This window comes from Saccoglossus kowalevskii, chromosome 1 (genome assembly GCF_978046115.1).
Source record: "Saccoglossus kowalevskii chromosome 1, keSacKowa6.1, whole genome shotgun sequence".
NCBI classification, from domain to species: Eukaryota; Metazoa; Hemichordata; class Enteropneusta; family Harrimaniidae; genus Saccoglossus; species Saccoglossus kowalevskii.
In genome coordinates, this window is record NC_140641.1 from 44,006,302 (window position 1) to 44,018,563 (window position 12,262).

The 12,262-nt window shown below is 35.2% G+C and overlaps 1 long non-coding RNA gene across 1 annotated transcript; it reads left to right on the forward strand.

Annotated features, from left to right (window-relative positions):
• The first annotated feature begins 603 nt into the window (after positions 1–603).
• Positions 604–3,633, forward strand: LOC146750913 (uncharacterized). The gene is made up of 2 exons (XR_014928837.1): positions 604–1,217; positions 2,654–3,633. It is a non-coding gene; the product is annotated as an uncharacterized LOC146750913 (long non-coding RNA).
• The last annotated feature ends 8,629 nt before the right edge of the window (positions 3,634–12,262 follow it).

A 12,262-nucleotide genomic window follows, 5' to 3' on the forward strand; every position in this document is an offset into this window, starting at 1 on the left:
AACTATGTCTTATTATGACAACACATCTTCATCAAAATGTCGAAATTTGAATATCCATTTTAGTACAATTTACCCAAAATGGAGCCTGAGTTTTAAGACCTTTTCTAATATAAATAAGAAGTGGAGTTTAGAACACCTATTAAAACATACCATCTTACATATTTCGACATTGATTTTGCAAATAAAACATTCGCTTGAATGGTATCATCACACTGCTGTCATTTGAAATAAAATTTGCACTCTGAGAGAATTTATAAAGCGTTATTAGTGTACTGGAAAATGCCATTCTCTGTAATAGCACGGACTGTGACAAAACCTGAAACCGTGAGTTCTATATAAGTTTGTTGAACGTAAATAATTCCATTACAGCATAAAAACATGAAACTTAGTGCTGATGGTCAATTCAAATAATGGGTCAAATATTTTTTTAGTCTATGAAGACGAATCATGTATATTTTATGTAATAGATTGAGAGTTTCCTGTCACCCAGATTATTTGGAAATCTGTTTTTCAAAGCTAAATTTAGATAGCACCGCAGTTCTATTCAACCCACACATTTATAATTATAAGCAAACGCTGTTTTATTTTAGAATTATCTTGCGAGCATCATTGTTTGTTGTCATCAGAGTACTTCGCTAGGACCTACAGGACTCTATAGTAAACGTGTCGCTCTCCATGACCAACTTCTACAAAGTACCGAAAAATCTAATTGTTGAAAACATCACTACCGGTAAGTTGAAGATTATGAACTGGAACTCGAAGGCCTCAAAACACATTCTGTGCCCAGGAATATAACGGCACACGGCGTTTGAATCAGTCACAGTACCGACCGTTACATCGCGAGTCATCGAATAGTAGCACCGCAAACCAAGGGTCATTCAATAACCAAACACTCCCTTGCTCCCTTGCTCTGTCCGACTGTGTGCGACCCGAGTCCACGTCGCGAGCTCAGTTTCTATTTACGAAATACCAAATATATTGATACTAATGGGCCCGGCAACGTTAAATTATAATGTGCCACAACGCCATTGAACAATCAATACGTCACTTCCTGAGTCCTATTCGTGAGGTCGTATCTGTGAGGTTCTATTCGTGAGGTATATAGCGTGCGCATACATCAATTGGAGAAATCGCGTGCATTAACCTATTCACGCCTGTGGAGGCGTCGTCTCAAGTGGTAGCCATTTTCGTTTGTGGATTTCTATAACGACAATAAGGTACACGTAAAAAGGAACTTGTCCAGCACGAACGTTTTATTCATTCTGCTCTATAAATTTACCGACACTGTGTATACCTCAGAGACCTGGTGATTTATTCGTGTGGATGGTTGCTGAGGACGTCTAGTACAATGGGGCAGAACAAAGTACTCGTACTGGTCTCACAGGCGCTCGGAACGTTTCTTGGATAATAAAAAATTACCAAAAGTAGGGTCGGCATAGTTAATCAGTCGCCGGTACATTCCCCTACCACTCATATGATAACACAAGGTAGGAAAGCGTTCACACCATGACACCGAAATGGTCCGAAAATAACACGATTTTCAAAATTGGATTTCTATCCGCTTCACACAACTCAAGCATGATATCGGTAGAAACAATCGATCGACTGTTACTAGTATTATATGAGTGGTAGGTGAATGTACCGGCGACTGATTAACTATGCCAACCCTACTTTAAGTCATTTCTTATTATCCAAGAAACGTTCCGAGCACCTGTGACTGGTCTATCGGTATGTGCATATCCATACCGGTATATCAAATGTTTTTTCATTATTTTTTGAGTGAAATGTATTATTTATTTAGTGCAGCTTCTAATTTACATAGTGAGCCCCTGTTACCCTATAGCTGGGTGGGGAGGTGCCCCTGAGTGCTCAAAAGTGTGAACACATTTTTATACCTGGATAGTAGCAAAATCAAAATACATAAAATCCCAAAAACAAGACCCATTTCAGGGGCACAAACCCATTAGGCAAGTTCTATGTATATCAAATTGCAATCATTACTCGTATAATGTGTATTCAGTCATGATAACGCTATGATTGGTGTATTTGTTACCCTTTTAGTTGTTTATCCTCTGGTTGGTATTTTCATGGTATAATGTCCACCGGCCTGGTTGAATTTTTTATTTCATTACAAGCACTTTCCTTATACATGTACAAATAACCATTAGAGTGTTTGATGTGGATTACATGTAGCTGTGATATTGATATAACACATTTATCAGTTATGTTGTCAATTACACTGCAACTTCTGATAGAGGGCGAGGGTAAAATCTTGAATTTGACAAGACATACAGGGTACATAGATGTTTTCCCATAGTTGTATATCATGGTATGGTGAAGCAGTGTAACAGTTGTTGATAAAATAAAAACCAAGTCATCTGAATGCTGGTTAAGCTTAAGGCAAACATAAATTGAAAAATAACAGTATTCCATTGTACATGATTACAAAACTACAGTGATAGGCAGTACGCCATGTATTTTATAAATATTTAAAATACTTAAACAGCAAATATGTAGGCACTTTGTGTAGTCCTCTTTCAGATATTTTGTGCATTGAAAATCTTTTCATTAAATTACAGTACAAGTGCACCAAGTTGCTCTCACTTTCATGTTCAATGTGTAAAGAAAATAATGTGTCTTTTTTTGTTTTAAGTAATGGTATGGTTGCAGCAGCTTAATTGAGGCATTGCAGTAGAGGAAAAGATATCTTGAGACCTAAAAAGAACGATGAATGCTGAAGATAGTTCAGATTAATGGAATTACACTATAAATAAAAGTCAGACTACTTTGGGTTGAATGATTGAGAAATCTTAATATTTGTTACTTCAGATTTGTTACTGATGATTATTTTTGAACATAAACTGGGTGAAAATGTGGCTTACTTTATGGCCATTATTGGCTTTAGGTATATAATAAGCACATGTGTCAAAATGTATGAACTGCATGTGTATATGTGCATGATAATTAGCTGATTTTTAGCTGTTCAATGATTTTTCCACTGATATCTAAAGATCCACTCTTTGGATTTCGATGAAACTTGGCACATAGATGTTCTAAACTAATGCCCAGATTTTATTAGTTTTGGGTAAAAATCCCATGTATATTAATTACCTAATTTGCATAATGATTAATCATTTTTTGGCTTTTCCACTGATATCACAAGTTTTTATCATCACATTTCATCAAAACTTGGTACATAGAATGTCATAGGACACTGATCATCTTAGGGTAATATCAGTTCATATTAATTACCTAATTTGAATAATTGATTAATTTTTAGCTTTTGATATTTCAAGTAGTAAGCATCACATTTCAATGAACCTTCAATAAAACTTGGTACATAGATATTACATTACACAGACCTTATTTAGTTTTACACTCAAATCTGTTCATAATAGTTAACTGATTTGCATAATTAGTTTTCAGCTTTTCCAACAATATCTCAAGTACAAGTAATTTTGAATTAATTTTTAATGTGTCTCCAATACTCTCAGCACACAGGAGTTCTTTCTAAGCTTTCTTTGATTGTTTTATTGCTTCATAAAATGTGACATTGAAGTATTGTTTTAAATACAATAATGATATTCTGTATGAGTTTTTTTCAATAAATGGCTTTTTATCTTTTTCATTTAATATTTGTTCTTGTCATCTATATTGAAATCCTATTCTAACATTGATATATACCCACAACAGTAAGGTTTTAATAATTGTGAACACAAGGCAAACAATGAAAAACTTGTGTCACAAGAAACAGGATAAGGTTTTTGGTAGCACAGATGGATTCTCCTGTATGACACCTAATGGCCAAACTTAATTTACATGATTGCAAAAGAGACTATTGAAGATTTTACAATTTGCTTATACGGATGAAGTAATCACTTAATTTGTGTATTTTCTATCAAAGTCCAAACAGCTTATGTAAGAGGTTTTACGATTTTGACTGTTGCTATAGGTTTAAACCCCACCCTTGGCCATTTGACTCTGTTAAGCAAAGCACACAAAAGAAGTCTTTGTCGTTACCCTGTATGTATTTATGCATGAATATTTCAAGAACAGCTTCAATGACGTGGTACGTATCTGTGATAATCTTATAAGTAGGGAATTTAAATTACCTAATTTCTATAGCAATTATTCAATTGATTAATTAAAGTCCATAGGTTGTCTTTGATGTCATAGTTGAAGACTTGTCAATTCTCGACATTGCAATTTTTTTTTATTTTTCTTATTTCCGCCACAGGCGAATTTGAATACTCAAATAGTATTTATTTTATTTTATTTTATTTTATTTTATTTTATTTTATTTTATTTTATTTTATTTTATTTTATTTTATTTTTTAATTTAATTATTTTGTTTGTTATTGTATTGTAAGATACACACCGTACAATACATCAGATTTTACCAGATTGTATTAGTGCACACTCTTTTTAGTTTTCCATGATTGCGTAATCAATAAAAGTGAAAAGTTTACTGAAATGTGGGACAAGTAAAATATACCATGGACAAGTCACGGTATACAGACATGTAAACATATACCTATAATGTCACCATAACAAGTTTTATTGATATTGACCCAATCATTTCGAAGAACCGGTTGTGAACACATTTAAGTGATATGATTCAACGATTTATTACTAAAAAACAATAACGTGTCATAGTAACCATTTTTAATGAAATTGTTCCAGTCGTTTCAGAGAACTAGTTGCAATCAATTATAGTAACACATTTTTGTGTCCAAAATAACCGGCCAAAATTGTCGGACTTGTGACTTTTTACTAAGTTCGGAATAAATCGGTCACTGCATGTCCGAGAAATAGCTACAGACAGTCAGCAGAAGGTAGAAAAGTGCTCAAAACAATTTTTTCCGGCATTTTTTGTTACAAGCAGGCATCTATGCTAAATCACGTCTTTATATAGTTTCACGTCAGGGGCGATGCCAAAATTAAAAACCATTTTTTGCCAAAAAAAAACATTTTTGCTCATCGAGAAGAGATCAAAAATATATAGTTTGACCTATTTTTGACCTTGCGTTACGTCGCAATAACCAAAAATGTGATAGACCATTATGCCAGTCTTAGCTATGAGATGGGTTCTGAAATGAGTATGTCATCATAATTATTCATACATATTAACTGGCCTAGTTTACATCGATGACCTTTAATATGCAAAAATATTACATACTATTGAAGTACATTTTGGTGAATATGAAGGAAACAAAATAATAATAATAATAAAATTATCTATGGCAATGGGACTGTAGCAGTTGAGTCCTCTCTGCTATTTACTTTTGGAACATTGGAACACACTTTCAGAACACACTGGTAAACAACGAAGAACTCGCATACAAACTTTGCATCTCACAGCGATGAAATCTACCAATGAACAGCTAGACAAGAACATAACATCTTACTGGGATTTGGAAAATATCGGGATACACAAAACGACTTCAGCTCACGAAGCTAACCCACCCACGATGAACCGTATCAACATTATACAAATCATAATTTAACCCGGAAAGACGGTCGATTTGTAGCTAAACTACAATGGAAAGACAACCCCCGGGGAGAAAACCATGAAACACTATCCACTAACTTCGCGTCTGCAAATGCACGCACCCGCAACATATTTGCAGAAATTACCCGCTGAACTTATTGTCACACGCAACGTAATATTACCGTAATTGGTATAGTACAGGTGTGATGGTTCAAATACCAAAATGGCAACAGTAACACAAAGACTTCCCTGACGGCGATGATAAAATACGAACACGGAGCCAACAGATGAGGTTTCAACTGGTACTGGTATTATTATACTCTGCAAACATCAAGTACAATAACGCGGTAAAACTCCACTACTCCAATGACTAGATACTTAAACTCCAATACAATTCAACGAGATCTCCGATCTGAACTCAGTGCTGAACAACTCCCCTATATATACCCCACTGTCTATAAATAGACCATTACATCAGCATACATAATGAGTCTGGAACTTACTACAAATTTCTAGAATGTTCCATTACCTTATATTGCCTCCTACAGTGTTCTATTACCTATTCAACCAGTTTCTAAAAAAAAAATCTAGAATATTCCACCCAGACACAGTACGGTTCTAGAACATTCTCAGTGACACGGAAGTAGTAAATAAGTCGTATGCGACACTTATCATCGTCTACTTTTTGTTGGTTGTCTGCTATGGGCGGAACAACATTCAGAAGAACGGAAACTGAAACAAAAATGCCCAGTAAGTTTTGTGGGATAAGTAAAAACATTTGTTTGTGTAGTCAGTAAGCAAAATGATTAAGGGTTAATTCTGGATTATATATAGGCCACTAGCCGTTTGTATGACTATTGTGTGAGAAAGGTATAACATCTATGCGTCTCGAAAAGCCCCAACGGTTAGCTTGATGAAAATAGGAGAGTTTAATTTATCATATAATGGGAACGTTATTTTTGCAGAACATATTTTTGGATGAAAAGTTAGTTTACTGTTACACTAATTCAAACAACCCACGTATATGCGTAATAGGTTGTAAACATAACTCGACATGTACAGTGGGCATTTGAGATGTCGAAAGAATTTAAAAAAAAAATAAAAAAGGAAATTGCTGCATCATGCAAATACGCGTAAGTACACCGTTTAGACTAAACTTGACAGAAGGGTGTCAGCCGGGAACTTAAAAGTGCCTGTCAAAAATATGCTAAAGGAATAATTTTAGATATTATATTAGATAAAATTTCCAAAAAACTAAAGGTTTTCTGTTTGTGTTACATCAGTAATATGCAAATATAGATGCAGTGGATAATGTAGTACTATTGTTTCTTTGTTTTTATAGATTATTGAAATGTTCAAAACAAGACACAACCGAGGTCACAAATGCTTACAATACGTGCTACACTTCCGTTAATGTAATCCGGTTAGGTTGTTCTAAACAAATTATTATTTCACGAATTTGAATGTATTACTCATTCAACAATTCAATAAAACGTTCGAATCAACAGTAATAGTAGTTTATAAATAAATAAACGCTGCTCGGACTGATAAGTATGATATATTGAAGATAATATTTGGTAATCGTAGTCCTAAATAACTATTAAAAATAGCTAGACGTTTCGGTAGTTTTTTACCTTCGCATGTCATGAATAGATATACTTTATTTTTAGGGCACTATGTAATTCTTGGTGAAAATTAATATGAACATATGTTGATTCTTTGGCACTGTCCTACACCATGCTGTGCAAATACCCATATTAAATCCCTGGGTAGATATTAAGACCCTCACCAACCCCGGTGAAAATAGAAGATATCACCGACGTAGTAACACTCACGTAATTTATACAAAATCCTACTACCCGGCAACTATTCGCGATGGTTCTAGACAGTGTTCTAGCCCGCATTTAAATCCTACTGATACATATCAGACGTATTTGAGATTAATTTTAATTTCATACACTCGAACACATGTATATGTGTACATAAAGGACATTAAAATGTATGCTCTGGCCAATCAGAAAGAAATGTTCATGCTTTATTTAACTGCAATCACTCGGGTTAGTCATTGCTTTGTGTAGGAAAACGAGCGAGTTTGTTCAAAATTCAAAATTACCGGCTTATAATAGACGTTACAAAACTGGGACATGCTACTGTGGGTAACCTCAGTCACCCCACGAGGTCTGGGTTGTGATATAACCTACCTTATATTTCCCTGCCAAATTCACAGGTTAGAGGGTGTTTCACAAGACTTTTCGCATCCGCTAAATAGATTATACAGTAGATTATAAGGTTATAGTTAAACACCTTTGGGAACATAGAACACCTCCTACCCAATTTACCGTATGTGCTGCACGTGACCATTAGGAAGAATAAAAACAAAAAATAATTTCTTTTCAACTTTTGCTTTTAGTATCTTTTATCCTGTAATTTCAAGCGAGCGTTTTAAATAATTTGAAAGTAAATCGGTCAATGACAAATTCATAGGTAATGGGCGTCTCCAAATGGTTTCTACGACCAATGAAAACATCTTCCCGTGAGACGCAAGGACCTTCACCTAATGATAAATGTTTCATAAATATTTATAAATGTCCATGTCCAGATGTATTCTGGTTTCGAAATTGAAAGATATTGCAACAACTACAGTTTTTTCAAACAGCTGAAATGAATTATTGATTTATTATTATTAATAAAGAATTATATACATTAGCTTGCGTTGTTGTTTTGTTGACATTGCCATTGAAAATAACGGGGGCGTATGATGTGCTCATAACTGCGACTTCCTGTGTTTGCCGATAACAAGAGTGGACCTGCGATTGGTCAGAAGTTTGCAATGTTGCCAAATGTACTACCAGTTTACACTCAGCCCCCGGACTCAGCCTTTATACCGAAGAGGTCACTCCCATCCACAGACACTTGTTATCTATAACAAGTCTTTTATTAACACTCGGAAGTCCGTTCGTATATAAATAGACTATTTATATGTGTCGTGGAGGAGGTACGGACCTCCGATTGTTGATAAAATAATTGTTATAGATAACAAGTGACTTAGCCCTGCGTACAGTGCTGTGTGTACGGGGACGCGTTCGGTTGATAGATGTCCCCACCACAGCCCTGCGTACCTCCATAGACAAAGTCCGGGAGCGCACCGTACTAGTAATTGGTGCGTAAGTTAAAAATAAGTAGTTTCCCAGCCGAAATCGGTTGAAATGACGATAGTTATCCGTAACAACCATTATAAAGTTATCTGAAACTGAAATGTCTTTAAACAAACGACTAGTGAAGACGGACAAATTGTAAACGCGTAGGTACCGGAGGAATTATCCACTAAACGCCGCCATTTTTAATTTCATTCACGCGAGAGAATGCGTTTGTTTTTAGGGCAAAGTAGCCATTTCATCCACAATTGAACTGGGAGTTCTGGATATATCTGGTAATCGATCATCATTTTTGGTACCTGGGCATATTATTTCATTAAAAAAGTTACATTTTTCAAAGTTCCGGACTTTGTCTATGGAAGTTCGCAGGGCTGTGGTGGGGACATCTATCAACCCATGGAGGTAGAAAAGAGATCTCTTTTCTACCTCCATGATCAACCGAACGCGTCCCCGTACACACAGCACTGTACGCAGGGCTACAAGTGACTGTGCTCCTACCCGTCCTACTATATTGAGACTACTCGTAGATTGCTTATGGTCATTACAGTTTTCCTTTTTATTTAATTGCACTGTGTGATCTGTGCAGTGTGAGTACGGTTTTAAGCAATCGGGTAGCCCTGAGTACAGTCCTGTAGGTTGGCCTTCTTCCGCTGATCATTCGGTCCCCACAGTCCTGAGAAGTCGCATAGACTGAGGATTCGACACCCGCCTACAAATTTATGGCGGCGAGCCTTTCTGCAGTTTTCATGATTGTAATCAGCCAAAACTTAGATCGATCAATCTAGCGAGCATAAATACCTTTTTTGTAGCGGAAAAATGAACCTACAGTACTGCAACCTTGACGAAAGCTAGTTTTACGCAACGAAACGACTTTTTGTTTACAAATGCGTCGCCATTTTGTTGTTCGAGATTACCAACAATGCTTTGCGTGACAACTCATTGAACAAAAGCGCATCGGCGTCAAAGTTGTGTCGTTTGGATTTTTTTGTAGGCCAACAAACATTGTATTTCTTAATTTTGTTGTTATTGTATGCCAATAAATGATAATTTAATATATTTAATGTCTTTTTCATGTACACAAATTACATTTAAAATTTCTATTTATAATTTAATTTTATAATAAGCATGTCATAATTTCCCAGCATTCCCTGGTTGCTAAGAGTTTATAATCATGGACGAGTTAAAATGCATTCATTGTAACTCAGAATTTCAAAAAAAGCTTAAAGGCTATAAACGGCAATCGATAGATGCCAAATTGCCTTCATTAGAAGATACTGCTGGTGATGTTTTGAAAAGAGAATACAATGTCATTGTCACACCAGGTAAAAAAAAATATCTGTGTTTGAATTGTTCTTTGAATTTGAAAAAAATTCAAAGTGCCAAAACACTCTACCAAAATTCTACAGGAATGTTTTTAAAAACTAAAAACAAGGAGGGCTATATTGCCCACAAAATCCTTTCACCACAGACACCTAGCACACCCCGGCCAGCGAAGAGAACCAAGATAAGCACACCAGTAAAGAAAAAATGTGTTTCGGTTCGTAGATCAAATAATGTGGTAAGTTATTATTTATTACTATTTTTATTTGTATTGTCAACATGAAAGTTAATTATTTACAGATATAAATAAACTAGATATTATATATTGGCACAACATATATATGTATAGATGAAAATATTTTAAGTTTCTCAGTTCCTAAGTTAATAATTGTGATTTTATTTTTGCTTTGCAGTATTCATTCAGATCAACAGCAATCAAAGCCATTAAGCAATCAAAATATAAGTGGGCATTTAATGCCTTGATTAACAACAGTAAGGTAGCAAAAAATGCTTTCCATTCTGTCGTTTATGATTTAGTGAAGCGAGAAGTTTGGCGTTATTGCAAGGGAGAAAGGCTAACTTCCAGATTGGTAACGCTTGAAAATCTGGAAAAATTTGATTGGAAAGATGTGGTAAATGAAGTCAAAAACCTACTTCCAACTGTCTACCACACATTATCATCTTTGTTGACAACACGAAAATCAGAGCAACACGGAATTTTGTAAGTATCATTTTTTATTTAAGTGTCAAAATGTAGTGTATTATAATTTCAGTGTAATTATATAACATAATTTTCTAGAATAGTCTCCTATAGCTTCATTCACTTCAGATTTTATGGTACACTATGGGATGTATAAACAATACCATATTACAAGAGCATGGTGCGTATTAAACTCCTTTACATAATATGGAGTTACATGATGTAATGCTGTGATTTGCTGTTTTTGTTTTCACCCTATGAAATATTAGTGTTGTTTTTTAGGAAGAGGGCAAGTTTCCTGTTATAAATTCTTTTGTTAAATTTTTATTCAATTCTGTTTTTTTATGGTCAATTCCTAAATGCTCCAATGTTTCTAACATTCCACTATATTTTATATTTTAACTTATCTGAATTAATTTCATAATATTCTTCATTTGTCAAAAGGAAAGCCAATGGAAAATCTGGTCCATTAGCAGCGCAGTTTGGATCTATGGTATCTATAGGATTGCATATCAGAAAACCAAGAAAATTTAAATTCCTTGCTTCCGTAAATGCAGTGGAGATGTGGCGATGTGGATGTAGTGAAAGGGTATGTTTTACAAGTGGATGATATTGATATCATTGTTGACAAAGAGTAGCCCAACATAATGGTTTGAGTGAGACCATGTTGAGGTGATTTTCCATGGTAATTGGTATTCAGGTATTTTCTATGAATATAATATTAAATACTACCAAATCTTTTTTCATGCACAATTGATACTATAATAACAAATTTATACACTTTCAGCTTTTCCAGTGTTTCAGCAATATGGGGATAAGCTTGACAAAGGCTGGAGGCAGGGGAGTTGTTGACAGGCTAAGGGCTGGTTATGATAAGGAAATTCTTCTTTGGAAAGAAGAAATAGCATCAAAGGTAATACAACCCAAAGTACAAAAGTATAGGAGTGATGCTAAGGCACACAGACTATGAGTTGCAATTACTATACTATACTTCATTTCATGTTGATGCATTTTAGGCCAATAAAAACTATTCCTAGTCTTTTTAACCATTTATATATTTCATGTTAAATGTTCCCTTATAGATGTTTGTTATTTAATATATACATATTCAGTGTATTTAGATACATTTTTATTAATCTTACAGTTACAGCCAGCTCAAAATGCAGTATCAAATGTAGCCCGTCAACTATTCAGTGATACATGCAACATACAATTTGACAGTGACAGTTGGAGTTCTGATGCTGATACCAGCTTTGAAGAAATGACATTACAGTGTGGGCTAGATGTTGACACTGGTCATGGTGGTAGAAGTGGTGATACTGGTTATGGTACTACAGCTGGTTACACTGGTCCAAGTGGTGACATTGGTCACGGTACTACAGTTGGTTACACTGGTCCAAGTGGTGACATTGGTCACGGTTCCACAGTTGGTTACACTGGTCCAAGTGGTGACATTGGTCACGGTTCCACAGTTGGTTACACTGGTCCAAGCGGTGACATTGATCACGGTTCTACAGTTGGTTACACTGGGCCAAGTGGTGACATTGGTCACGGTTCCACAGTTGGTTACGCTGGTCCAAGTGGTGACATTGGTCA